At 39.6% G+C, this 18,347-nt stretch overlaps 1 protein-coding gene across 1 annotated transcript in view; it reads right to left on the reverse strand.

Annotated features, from left to right (window-relative positions):
• The window catches only part of ESR2 (estrogen receptor 2), a gene marked incomplete at both ends in the record, with an annotated part of 67,160 nt that extends 52,345 nt beyond the window's left edge, over positions 1 to 14,815 (reverse strand). The window contains one exon of the mRNA XM_081290002.1: positions 14,710 to 14,815. The remainder of the gene's footprint in view (positions 1 to 14,709) is intronic.
• Between the last annotated feature and the right edge of the window lie 3,532 nt (positions 14,816 to 18,347).

The raw sequence follows: 18,347 nt of genomic DNA on the forward strand, positions 1-18,347 counted from the left end.
ATCCACTGAAGGACATCTGGGTTGGCTCCACAGTTTAGCTAGTGTGAATTGTGCTGCTATAAACATTGATGTGGCTGTGTCCCTGTAGTATGCTGTTTTTAAGTCCTTTGGGTATAGTCCGAGGAGAGGAATACCTGGGTCAAGTATAGTTCCATACTCACTTCTAATAAATAATGTCAAAAAGGATAATGTGTGGATTCCAACATGGCGGTGGGCGCAGAGAGATCAAGTCTCTGACCTCTTCAGCTGTGCAGGCATAGGGAGTCATAAACAACCTAAATCTGTTTGCTAAGGATCACTAGGCAATGCTGAGCTGACGTGGATCTGGGGCAAACAGTCTGGGCCTCTCAGAACACACACTGAGCCCGGATCGGCTGAATTCAAGCTCCCGTTCGCCTGCTTCCCGCAGACAAACAGCTGTGGCTCAGCACTAATCCATCCGGCTGAAACAACTGGTCAGCCCTTCTGATCCTACGGAGGTAAATGCCTACCAAGCCTTCATAGGTAGTGGCCACAGGTTTGAAACGGGGCTTGGGAGAGACAGTAAGGACCCACCCGTTGCATTGGTCGCCCGGCAAAGGGAAACAAACTGTCGCCATTTGCAAGAGATACCACCATGGCAGAGAACTGACATCATCAGACTGCGGCGGAGGAGATAACCTCATTGAAACCTGCGGCTACAGGTGTGTAATTCCCTAGCCTTCCCTCTCCACACATCGGGGAAACCTTAAGGGCCCCTCCCAGCTCTCCCGTAAGGGCCCATCCCAGCTGTCCTGTGAGCGCGATAGCCAGCCCGAGGGAATCAGAGGTGGCGTGGGACCCGCGGCGCGGAACTACCGCTCCCACCAGTGCTGACAGCTGAGGTCTCTTGCACCAGCTACCGGGGGCGTGGCTACCGGAGGGCAAGTAAAATTCGCTGAGGATTCTCAGCCCCAAGCTCTACAAACTTAGGGTCTGAGGGAATGGCAAACTGGAAGAGTGTGCCCAGTCGTTCATGAAAACAGGGCTCCCGGGAGCAGCAGACCTGGCGTGTAGCCAGTATTGTGGTGAGCGGCACCCGTGAGAGGGGCCTGGCTAGAGGAAAAGTGGGAAGTGACTAGACACAAGAGGAGGCCCTAGGCACTCAGGATTGGAGACTCGCCCAGTCTGGGAGGAGGAACTGCTGCACAGTGATTGGTTCCCGCATATTGACAGGAGAAACTTGGACTGGTGGGCACAGCGCCACCTACTGGAAGAGAAGTTAATCAAACTCTAAGACTGCATTTATTAGTTTTTTTTTCTTTTTTTCTTTTCTCTTTTTTTTTGATTTGGGTTTTTCTTTCATTTTCATTTTTCTTTCCTGTTGTTTTTTAAAAATTTTTACAATTTTTTTTAATTTTTTTTCTTCTAATTTTAATTTTAATTTTTTAAAATTTTTTTTTCTTTTTTATTTCATATTTTTTTCTTCTTTTGTCTTTTCATTTCTCTTATCCCCCCTTCCTTGAATTCTACCTGCTTACCCTCATTCTCTTTAGTGACTTCTTCCCTTCCCTTCTAATACCTTTCCTCCCAAGCATCAAATAAATTTATAGGAGTAAACAGTAACTCAGCAGTCAAACAGAACAAGAAGTAACATGAGCAGCTTCAAAAACCAAGGAAGAAAAGGAGTACAAACAATGCAGGACAGCTTAAATATTCAGGAGGACCTAGAGTCATCAGAAAAATGGTCATATAAAGAACTCAAGGAACACCTTAGACAGATGGAATGGAACCTTAAAGAGGATACAAGACAGCAAATTCAAGCAGCGAAAGAACACATTGAGAATGAATTACATAAACAGATAAAAGAAGAAGTTAAGCATCTTTATTAGGAGATAGAGATTATAAAAAATAATCAAACAATAATTCTAGAAATGAAGGAAACGATAAACCAAATTAAAAACTCAATTGAGAGTATCACTAACAGAGTGGAGCAAGTAGAAGCCAGAACATCAGATAATGAAGACAAAATATACCATCTTGAAAAGAGTCTAGCCAACTCAGAAAGGCTGGTAAAAAATCACGAGAAAAACATCCAAGAGTTATGGGATAACATGAAGAAACCAAACTTACGAGTCATCGGGACAGAAGAAGGTACAGAGATTCAAACCAAGGGAATGAGTAACCTGCTGAATGAAATAATTACAGAAAACTTTCCAGAAATAAAAAAGGAAACAGATATACAAATTGAAGATGCATACAGGACACCGAGCACACAAAATCACAGTAGACCAACGCCAAGACACATTGTTATGAAGATATCCAATATACAGAACAAAGAGAAAATATTAAAAGCTACAAGAGAAAGGAGACAGATTACATTCAGGGGTAAACCAATAAGGTTAACAACGGATTTTTCATCACAGACACTGAAAGCAAGAAGGTCATGGAACAATGTATTTCAAACACTGAAAGACAATGGATGCCAACCAAGAATTCTGTATCCAGCAAAATTAAGCTTCAGGTATGACAATGAAATAAAAATCTGTCATGATAAACAAAAGTTAAAAGAATTTGCAGCCAGAAAACCAGCATTGCAAAGCATTTTGAGCAAAACACTACACGAGGAAGAAATGAAAAACAATAACCAAAACCATCAGTAGGAAGTGCCTCGGTAAAGACAGAGGGCGAGGGGAAGGATAATCATGGAGAAACAAACTAAATTTTTTAAAAAAAGGATAAATAATCAAACATGGATGGAAGTACAAACCATATATCAATAGTAACTCTGAATGTTAATGGCTTAAACTCTCCAATAAAGCGACATAGGCTGGTATCATGGATTAAAAAAACAAATCCAACAATATGCTGCCTCCAGGAAACACATCTGATTGGAAAAGACATACACAGGCTGAAGGTGAAAAGATGGGAAAAAATATACCATGCACACGGTCCTCGTAAGCAAGCAGGGGTGGCCATCCTCATATCGAATAAAATCGACTTCAAGACTAAGTTAATCAAAAGGGATAAAGAAGGTCATTATATACTGTTAAAAGGAACCATTCACCAACAAGACATAACAATTATCAATATTTATGCACCAAATAATGGTGCTGCGACATTCATAAAACAAATTCTCCTCAAGTTCAAGAATCAAATAGACCACAACACAATAATTATGGGTGACTTCAACACACCTCTCTCACCATGGGACAGATCCTCCAAACAAAAGTTGAATAAAGAAACTATAGAACTCAATATCACAATCAATAACCTAGACTTAACTGACATATATAGAATATATCAACCATGATCAAGTGGATATACTTTTTTCTCAGCAGCACATGGATCCTTCTCAAAAATATACCATATATTATGCCATAGGGTAACCCTCAGTAAATATAAAGGGGTGGAGATAATACCTTGCATTTTATCTGATCATAATGGAATGAAACTGGAAATCAATGATAAAAGAAGGAAGGAAAAATCCTACATCACATGGAAAATGAACAATATGTTACTGAATGATCAATGGGTTACAGAAGACATAAAGGAGGAAATCAAAAAATTCTTAGAGGTAAATGAAAATACAGACACAACATATCGGAATCTATGGGACACAATGAAAGCAGTTTTAAGAGGAAAATTCATCGCCTGGAGGTCATTCCTCAAAAAAAGAAAAAACCAACAAATAAATGAGCTCACACTTCATCTCAAAGCCCTAGAAAAGGAAGAGCAAAACAACAGCAAATGTAGCAGAAGGCTAGAAATAATTAAAATCAGAGCAGAAATCAATGAAATTGAAACAAAAGAAACTATTGAAAAAATTAACAAAACTAAAAGTTGGTTCTTCGAAAAAATAAATAAGATCGACAGACCTTTAGCCATGCTAACGAAGAGAAGAAGAGAGAGAACTCAAATTACTAACATACGGGATGAAAAAGGTAATATCACAACAGATGCTACAGAAATACAGAAGACAATTAGAAATTATTTTGAAAACCTATATTCCAATAAAATAGAAGATAGTGAAGACATCGATAAATTTCTTAAGTCATATGATTTGCCCAGACTGAGTCAGGAGGATACACACAATTTGAACAGACCAATATCAATGGATGAAATTGAAGAAGCCATCAAAGGACTACCAACCAAGAAAAGCCCAGGACCGGATGGGTATACAGCGGAGTTTTACAAAACCTTTAAAGAAGAATTAATACCAATACTTTTCAAGTTATTTCAGGAAATAGAAAAAGAGGGAGCTCTTCCAAATTCATTCTATGAGGCCAACATCACCCTGATTCCGAAACCAGACAAAGACACCTGAAAGAAAGAAAACTACAGACCAATATCTCTAATGAACCTAGATGCAAAAATCCTCAATAAAATTCTGGCGAATCGAATACAAAAACACATCAAAAAAATTGTGCACCATGATCAAGTAGGATTCATCCCTGGGATGCAAGGATGGTTCAATATACAGAAATCAATAAATGTTATTCACCACATCAATAGACTTAAAGATAAGAACCATATGATCATCTCGATAGACGCAGAGAAAGCATTTGACAAAGTACAGCATCCCTTTATGTTCAAAACATTAGAAAAACTAGGGATAACAGGAACTTACCTTGACATTGTAAAAGCTATCTATGCTAAGCCTTAGGCTAGCATCATCCTGAATGGACAAAAGTTAAAGGCATTCCCTCTAAAATCCGGAACAAGACAGGGATGCCCTCTATCACCACTTCTATTCAATATAGTTCTTGAAACACTGGCCAGAGCAATTAGACAGACGAAAGAAATTAAAGGCATAAAAATAGGAAAAGAAGAACTTAAATTATCACTATTTGCAGATGACATGATTCTATACCTAGAAGACCCAAAAGGGTCTACAAAGAAACTACTAGAACTAATAAATGAATTCAGCAAAATGGCAGGATATAAAATCAACACGCATAAATCAAAGGCATTTCTGTATATCAGCGACAAAACTTCTGAAACGGAAATGAGGAAAAACACTCCATTCACAATATCCTCAAAAAAAATAAAATACTTGGGAATCAACCTAACAAAAGAGGTGAAAGATTTATACAATGAAAACTACAGAACCCTAAAGAGAGAAGTAGAAGAAGATCTTAGAAGATGGAAAAATATACCCTGTTCATGGATAGGCAGAACTAACATCATCAAAATGGCGACATTACCAAAAGTTCTCTATAGGTTTAATGCAATGCCAATCAAAATCCCAACAGCATTTCTTGTAGAAATAGATAAAGCAATCATGAAATTCATATGGAAAAATAAAAGACCCAGAATAGCAAAAGCAATTCTAAACAGGAAGTGTGAATCAGGTGGTATAGCAATACCAGATTTCAAACTATATTACAGAGCAATAGTGACAAAAACAGCATGGTACTGGTACCAAAACAGGCGGGTGGACCAATGGTATAGAATAGAGGACACAGAGACTAATCCACAAAGTTACAACTATCTTATATTTGATAAAGGGGCTAAAAGCATGCAATGGAGGAAGGATAGCATCTTCAACAAATCGTGTTGGGAAAACTGGAAATCCATATGCAACAAAATGAAACTGAATCCCTTTCTCTCACCATGCACAAAAGTTAACTCAAAATGGATCAAGGAGCTTGATATCAAATCAGAGACTCTGCGTCTGATAGAAGAAAAAATTGGCTCCGATCTACATATTGTGGGGTCGGGCTCCAAATTCCTTAATAGGACACCCATAGCACAAGAGTTAAAAACAAGAATCAACAAATGGGACTTACTTAAACTAAAAAGTTTTTTCTCAGAAAGAGAAACAATAAGAGAGGTAAATAGGGAGCCTACATCCTGGGAACAAATTTTTACTCCTCACACTTCAGATAGAGCCCTAATATCCAGAGTATACAAAGAACTCAAAAAATTAGACAATAAGATAACAAATAACCCAATCAACAAATGGGCCAAGGACCAGAACAGACACTTCTCAGAGGAGGATATACAATCAATCAACAAGTACATGAAAAAATGCTCACCATCTCTAGCAGTCAGAGAAATGCAAATCAAAACCACCCTAAGATACCATCTCACTCCAGTAAGATTGGCAGCCACTATGAAGTCAAACAACAACAAGTGCTGGCGAGGATGTGGAGAAAAGGGTACACTTGTACATTGCTGGTGGGACTGCAAATTGGTGCGGCCAATTTGGAAAGCAGTTTGGAGATTCCTGGGAAAGCTGGGAATGGAACCACCATTTGACCCAGCTATTGCCCTTCTCGGACTATTCCCTGAAGACCTTAAAAGAGCATGCTACAGGGATACTGCCACATCGATGTTCATAGCAGCACAATTCACAATAGCTAGACTGTGGAACCAACCCAGATGCCCTTCAATAGATGAATGGATAAAAAAAATGTGGCATCTATACACAATGGAGTACTATGCAGCAATAAAAAATGACAAAATCATAGAATTTGCAGGGAAATGGATGGCACTAGAGCAGATTATGCTTAGTGAAGCTAGCCAATCCCTAAAAAACAAATACCAAATGTCTTCTTTGATATACTGAGAGCAATTATGAACAGAGCAGGGAGGAAGAGCAGGAAGAAAAGATTAACATTAAACAGAGACATGAGATGGGAGGGAAAGGGAGAGAAAAGGGAAATTGCATGGAAATGAAGGGAGACCCTCATTGCTATACAAAATTACATATAAGAGGTTGTGAGGGGAATGGGAAAATAAACAAGGAGAGAAATGAATTACAGTAGATGGGGTAGAGAGAGAAGATGGGAGGGGAGGGGAGGGGGGATAGTAGGGGATAGGAAAGGTAGCAGAATACAACAATTACTAATAGGGCATTATGTAAAATTGTGGATGTGTAACCGACGTGATTCTGCAATCTGCATTTGGGGTAAAATTGGGAGTTCATAACCCACTTGAATCTAATGTATGAAATATGATATGTCAAGAGCTTTGTAATGTTTTGAACAACCAATAAAAAAAAAAAGGATAATGTGTGATGCCCAAGACTAGGTCATAAAAGGCACTGTGGCCTCTTCATACAGCTCTCTTTGTATCATACACTCGCTTTGGAAGAAGTTAGATGCCATAATTGAAGGACACCCAAGCAGCCTTGCAGAGGTCTCCTGATAGTGGCCAGCAAGAAACTATAGTCTCCAGTCCATAACTCTTTGAGCAAGATATTTTGGAAGCAGATCCTCCAACCCCAGTCAAACCTTCAGATGATGGTGTGGCTGACATTTTGACTTGGACCACATGAGAGGACATCCAGCTTAACTGGTCCTAGATTCTTAACTCTTGGAAACTATGATGTTACACATGCTTATTATGTTAAGATGATAAATTTTATAATTTGTTACACAGTAACAAATAATATGATATCCAAGGTATGTAATTCATCATTTTCCTCTCCTAAACCAGTCCTTTTCCTTATTTGCATTAAGCCTGTTATAGTTGTCTTTGACTTCGCCTCTTTACCCAGTCACCATTAATCACCCAGGCACATGGTCTCTGTATCCAAATGTCTTGCCTCCATGTCTGTCTTTTGCTGCCATATTGAAGAAAGTTCTTATTATCTCTTTTCTGAGCTAAAATAGGCTCCTTACTGCTCCTTGGGTCCGGCCTTTTCCAGATCCTCAGAACTCAGAGTTGCCAAATTAACATGTTTTTTTGTTTGTTTGTTTCTTATAGGGAAAGAATATGAAGAACTCTGTTTAAAATATAAGATTTCATGAAGTCAAGGGATCACCTTCAGTAGGCATGGAGCTGTGCTGAAGAAAGAAAATTTATAAGAGGCCTACCTTCAGGAAGCTAATATACCACCCACCATCTGGAGAGTACAGCAAAGATCAAAATTCAAAACACAAAGTATAGTTTTTACTGAAAGAACCATTGTAAAGTTGAAAATCTTTTGTGGTTTTTTTTTTTAAATTTATTTATTTGAGACAGGATCATGCCAAGTTGCCCAGATTGGCCTTGAACTTACAATCCTCCTGTCTTGACTTCTGAGTAGCTGGGATTATTGGTATGTACCACCATGCCCGGTTAAGTTGAAAAATCTTAAATTAAATTATTGTAAATTAGGGACAGTCTGTACTTAGATTCCTGATTATATATACAATCCCTGATTCCTAATAGAAAATATGCTAGATATGGTTTATAATGCTATTTCTAAAACTAGTAGCTTCCAAAGTTTTTAATTGTGTTAAAATATACATAAAATTTACCAATTTAACACCCCATACTCCAGTACCAGGGATTGAACCTAGAGGAGCTCTACTGCTACATTCCCAGCCCTTTTTATTATTTTCTATTTTGAGACAGGTTCTTGCTAAAATTCAGATGTTGGCTTTGTTCTTTTTTTTTTTATTGGTTGTTCACAACATTACAAAGCTCTTGACATATCATATTTCATACATTAGAATCAAGTGGGTTATGAACTCCCATTTATACCCCAAATACAGATTGCAGAATCACATCGGTTACACATCCACATTTTTACATACTGCCATATTAGTGACTGTTGTATTCTGCTATCTTTCCTATCCTCTACTATCCCCACCAGATGTTGGCTTTGAACTTGTGATTTTCCTGCTTCAGCCTCTGGAACAGCTGGGATTACAGGCAGGGGCTACCATATCCAGCACCATCTTAACCATTTCTACTTGTACAGTTCATCAGTGTTAAATCCCTTCACTCTACTGTGAAACCTATCTCCAGGATGCTTTTCATCTTGCAAAACTAAAATTCTATTCCTGTTAAGCAACAACTCCTCCATTTCCCTCTATTATTTATTTTTTATTACTTACTATTATTTCCCTCTTGCCCCACTTCTAGTCCCTGTAAACCACCATTCTACATTGTGTCTCAAGAGATTTGACTATGTAGTTCATATATATGGAACTGCACAGCATTTGTCCTTTTGAGGCCCATTATTTTTTAATATTTATTTTTTAGTTGTAATTGGACACAATACCTTTATTTTATTTATTTATAGGTGTGTTGAGGATCAAACCCAGGGCCTCGCATGTGCTAGGTTAGTGCTCTACCATTGAGCCACAACCCCAGCCCTTGAGGCTGCTTATTACACTTAGTGTAATGTCCTCAAGTTTTACCCATGTTGTAGCATATGTCAGAATTTCCTTCTTTTTTAAGGTTGAATAATATTCTACCACTTTCTGTTTATCGAATAGTTTTAAACAGAGAGCTTGAACTCATTTACAGATCCATGGAAATGACCTGGGTTACAGTGAGTGGTTGAATATAGGAGAGACCACAGGAGCTGGTGATTGAGGAATCAGTAACCATTAGATGGCAGCTTCAGAACTGACAGCATTGTTAAAAGGCATTTGTCTGTCAAGAAAATATGTCTCATATTTCAATCCACCTACACATACACCTGCTCACTGTGCTTGTTTTCAAAACTTACCTTAGCAATCATATTTTAGTGCACTGTTTTTGCTATATTATCTAAGCATATCTAATATAGCCAAATATTTAATGAAAACACACTTAGAATACTTCAACAACAAAATTTAAACAGAATACAATGTAATAATTGAGAGCAAGATACTTAAGGTAACAAAACATATTGCATTAATGAATAATATAATGTAATCTGGAGGTAATATTATATATCTTGAACTTAAAAAAAAGTATAAAAAATAAGATGGCCTACCTAGTTAATGAATAAAAAGCATGTTCAAAGGTTAGTAAGGTCACTATGGTTAGTATTCTTTCTTATACAAAGTACTGCTCAATATAAACTTATATAAGGACAAATACAACACTTTCCATCATCAGATTAAATTATATCCAGGAAATTATAAAGCAAGAAAATAGTGAATTTTAGAGGAATTTGAATAGAAGACTTCAAGTTAATAAAAATTAATGAAAATCTTAATTAAATGGCTTCACAAAGAAAACATTCTATGAATGTGTGGTCAACCAAGGTTTAACTGAATTTCAGATGGTCTCAACTTTACATCTCCCAAAAGAAATGTAATTAGCACTTTAGCATAAGCAGTTCAGCAGAGCCAACACCTCAAACTATCAGAAAAACCTCTGCCATCTTTTCCTTTCATCAGACTTCTTAAAAACTGACACAAAGTAAAGAACAGTCATGGCAATTCATGATCCTGAAATAACACTTGCCATTATCTAATTGGAAAATGAACACAAAGTTTTAAAAGAATAGGACATTTTCCTCTGGGGTAGAGAATCAATTCCATCACTCATTTTCACCTGTAACTAAAATGTTGGTCCAATGATGCTAAAATGACCTGTTAGACACACACCACCAAATGGCAAACCCCAAGATACATCCAGGCCATTAATCAGGTACTATGATGACTTTGTCTAGAAAATACAGATCTCACATGTTAACCTATCCCCAACTTCTCTAGAATTTCTACACATCCCCAGCACAATGACAATTAATGTTAGAGAACTGATTGCTGAGTGGTCATAAAAAAGCAAGTTACTATTTGTTTGGATAGTTTTTGGATGTATCCAGATTCATGTGACAACTATTTCTCAAAGGCATCTTGGGAAATTAGTAAACTTGGTAGCCAATGCATAGCGCTTTTCTCCTAAGCCAAGCCGTAACAAGGGATGATGAACTTAAACCACTGCAGTAAACAGGAACACAGGCAGCATAAGGGGAGCCTTCTCCACCAAAGGTCTATAAAACTGTGAACAAACCCATTCTGGTTATTTGAGTACTTCTATTCTAAAACGGAGATACAAAATGGTTAAAGGAAAGAATCCTCAAAAGATCCAATTCTTCAACATTGTAATGTGGAATTCTCTCAGCACATCATTTGAGGTCAAGCATGGCCTCAGTGACCACAATATCTGGTAGAATAGGGAAAAATACTCTCTAACAAGTTTAATTGTTGGGCCTGGAAGGCATGGAGGTTTAGCTGGCCAAGAAAAGAACATAAACCTGGACATTCTAGAATTACTCATTACATTTATGACAATCCTCTTTAATTAGTAACCATAACCTAAAATGATTGCTCCATGTCCTTTGGGGAGAAAGCCTGTCTTCCATCCAGAGATTTCTCTTTCCCATTCCACCAGCATCACACACACACACACACACACACACACACACACACACACACACACAAACCTGTTTGGCTCTCTCAGGTACCATCTTTGTTCAGCAGAAAAGCTTTCTGTACACATGGGATTATGCATGGTGTCCTGAGGCACTGGCTGGGGAACACATTATGGTTCTCAAACTGAAAAAAAAAAACTTAAGTTTTTAAAATCCCAAATATTGGCAGTGGTTTTATGGAGAAGATCAAGGTCGGCCCTAGAAATAGTAGGAAGACATTCCAAAAAGAATAAACTGATTTTATTAATGCGCCTATAAATCTAGCTAAAGAATAAGAAATCAGTCACCACGGAGTCTGTTTTTATTTATATTTTGGCTGAGAGCACCACCCAGCAGACACTGGGTCTTGGTCTCAGCTCTGCCTGAAAGCCAGATGTCTTAGACAAAACACATAAATGACTTGAGCTTCCACGTTTTCCTCAGTAAAAATGGGGGCTTATATGGGCTGCACCTTTTCATAGTTCTCTGAGGAGAAAATGAAATGCTGTATGTGAAAGCATTCTGTTAGGTATTATTACACATCCAAGAGAGGGAAGCCAGTCTATTGGCATGCCACTGAATACAGGTATGGTATAGAATTTCCAGACCCTTTAAGATAAAATAACTTGGGGCTGGGGATGTGGCTCAAGCGGTAGAGCGCTCGCCCGGCATGCATGTGGCCCAGGTTCGATCCTCAGCACCACATACAAACAAAGATGTTATGTCCACCGAAAACTAAAAAATAAATATTAAAAGTTCTCTCTCTCTTAAGAAAAAAAAAGAACAAAGGATTTAAAAAAAAGATAAAATAACTTATTTCCACCCCAAATATTTTTGCCTCCTAATTTTACTTCCTAAATTTCTGTTGGACAGAAGTCCATTATCACCGGTCCAGATAGCTAGGCTGCTAAGTAGCCTGTCAACTTTGTATGTATAAATAAAATGCACAGCCCCTGATGCTACATTCTCAATCCTGAAGACTGGGAGGACTTTGCTAACTCATCCCCTTTCTTCTCCCACCTGTGCATCACAGTCCCTAAGCATTCCATTCAAACACTCTACATTTGTATGCCCCACAAAAGTCATAAATTCACACTCACAAAACAAAAGCTAGAAGGGAAATTTCAAGGAAAAGATTTAAAAATACATTTCTTTTTTTTTAAGAGAGAGTGAGAGAGGAGAGAGAGAGAGAGAATTTTTTAATATTTATTTTTTAGTTCTCAGTGGACACAACATCTTTGTTGGTATGTGGTGCTGAGGATCGAACCCGGGCTGCACGCATGCCAGGCGAGCGCGCTACCGCTTGAGCCACATCCCCAGCCCCTAAAAATACATTTCTTAAGGACTGAGCATCCTTGATGTATTTATCTGTTTGGCAACCAGGAGTTTTAAACGTATCTTTTCCAAAGCAAAATGGTAAGGCCATCAATCAATTTAATATTAATTAGAATAAAGAAAAATTACTCTAAAATAACCATAGAACTGATCATCAATACTCGATTTACATATAACTGTTTAAAATGTATACAGGTTCTGGGTACCATAGTATGCACCTGATATTCCAGTGACTTGGGAGGCTGAGGCAGAAGGGTGGCAAGTTCAAGACCAGCCTCAGCAACTTAGTGAGGGCCTAAGCAACTTAGTGGGATCCTCAAAATAAAAAATAAAAAGGGCTGGGGATGTACCTCTGTGGTAAAGCACCTCTGGGTTCAATCCCCAGCAACCCCACCCCCCAAAAAAAGAAAAATACAAACAGCAACAAAAAATGTCCATACGTATCTTCCAAAATGAGAACTCTTTCAGTCACAATTCATACAGTGACACACCTAAAAAGGCCAAATATAACTGCATGTAAACAATACTAAGTCTGAATTTTTTTCAAATGTCATTATGTCTAAAACAACATACTTGATTGAATTATGAAGCCAAATATTCAAGTAAACAGTTCTCAAGGGCTCTAGACATAATAATAAAAAAATTTACCAGTAAATGATTCAAGTTTAGTCTTCAATATTTTATATATTTTCATACATATGTTCCATAAAATTACTCAAAACAAATAAAATTAACATAAGATGTATTTTGAATTATTACCTGTTAGATACACATTTATAGAAAATTGCAGTGTCTTGTTCCTCAAAAGGGACACTTCAATATCTTTTAAAGGCTAATTATATTTTTATAAGTTGAATTTACTGTTTTGCCTTATCTGTATTATAGATATATTTTTAAAATGTAAAAGATAGATTCATTCCAGACCCTCAAAACCATGATGAAATGTGTTGTTTTAAATTGATTTTAAAGATTTATATGCCTTGAGCAAGACTTAAATGTTATAAGATATTACTTTCAAAATAAGAATGTTTCAGATTCATCTAAAGAAATGAATGCAAAACAGGAATCCTAAAGCTTATGTCTGCACACCTAATGATGAAGAAATCTACATTTCCCCCCTTCTAGAATGTATGTAGAAACAGAGATTTTCTCCAGAGGGGGGAAAAGCCAAAGAAATATATCATTTTTTTTTTCATGGTCACAATACATCCACTAATAACCAAATCCAAGTACACACCTTCTCTTTCACATGTTCACTTTTAAAATAACAAACATCTTTCTCACACACACAAAAAGGAAAATAGCCATTGTGAGTTTAGAAACTTACAACAAACATAAAAATTTCTAATGGAATGCCCATGGGAATACTAGAACTATAACAAAGAAAGGCAAAATCTTTTCTCCAAAGTGCTGCATACCACACCAAAACAAAAACCTGCTCTTCAGAAGAAGATAAAACTAAATCAACCTTACTTTCCTAAACAAAGCTCCACTCAAAGTCAAAGCTCTTTAAAAGTAATATTCACTTGACCTGATTTTGTACTTCAATATGACACCGTGGATAATGCAAAGTGTGAGGAGGCAATAGTTGGATTCCTCTTCAGCAAATAAGAGACCAGATTTAATGTAGTTCCGTCTGCCCAGTAAATAAGTAAACCTATTTCTGATATGGCTGAGAAACGTCGGTTAACACATTTTTAAAGCACTGGTCATCTACCTGAGACATGCACTCTCCCAGTTCATAAAACTCAAGCGGGAAGCGTCATGCTGAAGTCCACTGTATTCATTTCACCCACAGTGGGGAAATCATAGAGACCAAAAAGAAAAACACAAAACAGGATTCTTTTTTCTTTTAAAAAGACATTTATATTATAACACCCAACCAGAAAATCATAAGCACAAACGGAGTAAGTTAACTTGCTGGCGTCTAAAGAGAAGATACGTAATCAAAGCACAAAACTTCTGTTACCAGTAGTTTCCAAGGCTGGAGCCCAGAGTGGCGGCTCGCGCCTGTAATCACAGCGGCTCCAGAGGCTGAGGCAGGAGGATTGCAAATTCAAAGCCAGCCTCCGGAATTTGGCAAGATTCTGTCTCAAAATTTAAAAAATAAAAAGCTGGGCTTTAAAATTCAGTGGTAGATTACCCTTGCTTTTGATCCCGGGCCCCCGGGGCGGGGGGGGGGGTTGGATTTGTCTTACTTTTATTGGTCACACAATATTACTGGTTTCTCACCGCAGAATTTCAAAGTCATGACAATTAAATCACACCTTGACGAAGGGGGCACCTACCTTACAGGTAAACACGCCGGCCTTGCATTCTCTAAAATATCCACACGTGCTTTCCTAGGAGAAGTTCCACTCCCGGAGCTGGCTCCCGGCCACCTGCTGTAGAAAGTGAGCGCAACTCGCAACCTAGCCCTGTCGCCAGCCTTTACCCGCAGCCCCGGATGCCAGGAATGTCAGTCGCCACACACGAGGGTCCCTCTCGCCCCAGCTCTGGTCGCCACCTCTCCACCCTGCAAGTGTCCAGAGGTGGTTCTTGCAGCCTCGGCGTTTCCCACGGCCTCGCGGCAGGGGCGCAGGGACTGTCAAAAGGGCCAGCAGCTGGAGAGATCGCCCACGACTTAACGAGGAGCCTCTTCTTCCTTTTAAACACCGAGGGTGTGGGGGTTAGTTTGTGAGCTCACGTGACCTTGAGCAGGAGACCGTAGGAAGACCGGGAGCTCTGCCTGGAGATCCACAAAGGGGGCGGCCCCGGAGAAGGAGCTCTGGCCCTGGCGCCGCCTTACAGCTACCCGCAAGGGTTGTGAAGCGCAGACCGGGTTCCCCCTGCCTGTGCCTAGACTCTCAGATGCAGGAGGGCAGGCGTGAAGACTGGGGATGAGCATTTCTAATCAGGTCCCGCCTGCTACTGGGACTGATGCTACCGGTCGCGGGTCTCACGTTATGGATCCTGTCTCGGAACCAGAATCCACGTGGGTATCATTAAATTCCTGGCTCTGTAAGAATCCAGTATTACACTTGGGTGGGGGAACCCCAGGGGTGTAGCTCAGTGGTAAATCGCTTGCGTGGGGCGAGTGAGGCCCTCGGTTGGATCCCCGGCACAGCAATAAGTAAATAAGTAAATAAATACCTAGGAGTGAAACTAGAGGGCTGTGGATTTACTAGATCCCCAGCAGCAAGCTGAGAGGCAAAGCCATGGACTGCTGCAGACATGAACTCTCACATCCCAGAGGATGGCTAGGAGGGCCTTCGGGGCTAGATCTAAGATCCCAGGTGTCTTCTCTAACTCACGGACCGGAAAATCTGTGCCTCCGCGGGGGCTGCGCCGCTCTTCATAGACTTCGTCTGGGTTCACCCCTCTCTCCTGGCGAGGGTCTCGTGCGCCCCCTGCTGGCATCTCCGATTCTCCTCACCAGACTGGCTGTGACTCCACTAGGTGAAGACTAGGACCTCACTATCTTTAGATGTTAAGAAACAGCAGGCTTCAAGTCAGCTTTTGACGGCTGGATGTCCCATAATCCACTGGGAGCCTGCCCCCACCTCCGTGTCACACCTGTGCCTAATTGATAGTTAAACCATCCACACACTGCATAAGAGACTTGGTACTGGGGATCAAACCCATGCTAGGCAACCACTCTACCACTGAGCTACATCCCTAATCCTTTTTATTTGTTGAAATGGGGATCTTGCTAAATCGCTGAGGCTGACAACTTCTGACTCAGCCTCCCAGATAACTGGCATTACAGGCCAGGGCCACCACACTTGGGCTGGGACTTGGGTTTGGGGATGGGGGTTGTTTGTTTTTATTTACTTTTTTTTTTTTTTTTGTAGTCGTAGATGGACAGCATGCTTTTATTTGTTTCATTTTTATGTGATGCTAAGGATCAAACCCAGTGCCTCACAGATGCTAGGAAAGCTCTCTGTGGCTGAGCTCCAGCTCCAGCCCTGGGGCATGGTTCTTGATGTGATCTGTATCTCTAATGGAGGAACACCAAGGGGCCATTTGGAAGGAACCTTTTACAGGGCCAGCCTCAACTGGGATTTAGCCAAACATAGCTTTGAAGGACCCTTCTGTGCTCTGTGTTTATAATAATGAGGTCCCCAGGTAGTAAAGAAGGCTTCAAATATGGAGGAGTTTATCAAGTCTCTACTGTACCCCACCCCCATCCAATTTTCATTAAAGCCAAGAGTTCTGGTTTCTTTCATATTGTAAGACAGTTCCCTAATCCTGAGGCACTGAAGTTAGTTTGTACAGTAGAGTGGATAGCTGGTGCACTTCACCTGGTGAAAATTTGTAAAGGCCAAGATGTTCTATTTTTGCCAATCTCAGCTTCCCCAACCCCATCGGGGTGTCTCTCTAGATAGTCCCATACCCATGTGCTCCTTCCTCTTTTCTACCTTAAAGAAAAATTTCAAATGATAGCCAGTTCTATTAGGTGGTACTTGCTTGTTAACTTAATACCTCTGGAATGGAAACTATAATGAAGGAATTTCAGTCATGAGCCAATAGGCAAGGAAAAACGGTGTGAGGGTAAGGAAAACTGCCATCTATCAGCTACCTACATCATGCCATACTGTATGCTGAGCACTTGCACAGAATTTCACTTAATCCTCACACCAGGTTTGTAAATAGATAATATTGACCCCACTTTTCAGATGAGACACTGAGAATCACAGAGCTTATATCAGCTACCTGAAGCTACATGAAAAGAAAAGAACCCAGTAGCAAGAGTGGCTTCATAGACAGGTTTAGATACAACAAACATATAAAGTAAAAATTCTACTATTAATTATTTCCATTTTATGGTTGAAAAAAATGGATGTTCAGGAAGGCTGTGAGTTATTTAAGATTACATGGCTTGTCACTGGCTGACAAGGACTTGAACCCAGGACAGGGCATGAGGCCCTATTTACCTCCTTACCATACCTGCACTTGATCACAAATAAAGATGGCTGGCACATCTCCTCTGTGCAGAACCTTAACCCTCCTGCATACAAACCCTGCCTCGACACCTCCTGCCACCTGTGAGATAAGCTCCTGCTCTATCTGGGAAGTACAGCTGTGCTAAAGTGCCATAGCAGGCAGACTTGCCAGGTTGGTTCATTTTCGTTTCCCTTAATCTTCACAGATTCCCAGGGACTATCCCTGTTTTATGGATAGGGAAACTGAACCTGACTTTTTTTTCCCTGTGAATTCACCCACATGCATATGCTAAAATGAAAAATTACAACTCAAGCTTGCCTACTCCTCTGCTAATCCCATGCTTTTCCACTATTACCACGTGATGTTTTCCTTCTTTAGTATATACATGAAGACCTGTCTATCCCATAGAGCCCAGGTATTGTTGAATGAAATTTTGCCAAATTGTGGTCTAGGCCTGACCACCTGTGAGCATATTTACATAACTTATTCTTTACTGACCTGTGTTTGAATACAATCTTCAGTAAAATGATCAAGGACAAAAGCAGCAAGGTAGATATGACCTAATATCTGGGTGTCCAGGACACAGGACAGGTTTCTTTGACCCGCAGTTTAAATGAACCACCTCAGCAATCAATATCTGCAGCCAACTCTCCCATAAGTCACTCTCATTTATCTTAGTCTTGTTCTTTGACATTTGTAAACAAACAGGTTAAATGACTTGTCCTGTGGACTGTTCCTCAAAGGGACTTGGATTTCACACAAACCTCTTGCATACTTTGGGTTCCTAATGTTCTATCCACTTGAAATCAAACAACATGAAGAATAAATACTCCTGTCCTCACCCCAGCTCTGATTAAAGCAATTCTCTCTTGTGAACTAGAAGAGAAATTAGACCCTGGTGGCGTGAACGTGAACACCCAGTCAAGAAAGAAAATGTTAAAGAACTGCTAGAAATGGTGGCAAATTGTAAGATGCAATTTCACAAATGACTCAAATGCAA

This window comes from Spermophilus citellus, assembly GCF_964194105.1.
Source record: "Spermophilus citellus genome assembly, chromosome: 4".
NCBI lineage: Eukaryota > Metazoa > Chordata > Mammalia > Rodentia > Sciuridae > Spermophilus > Spermophilus citellus.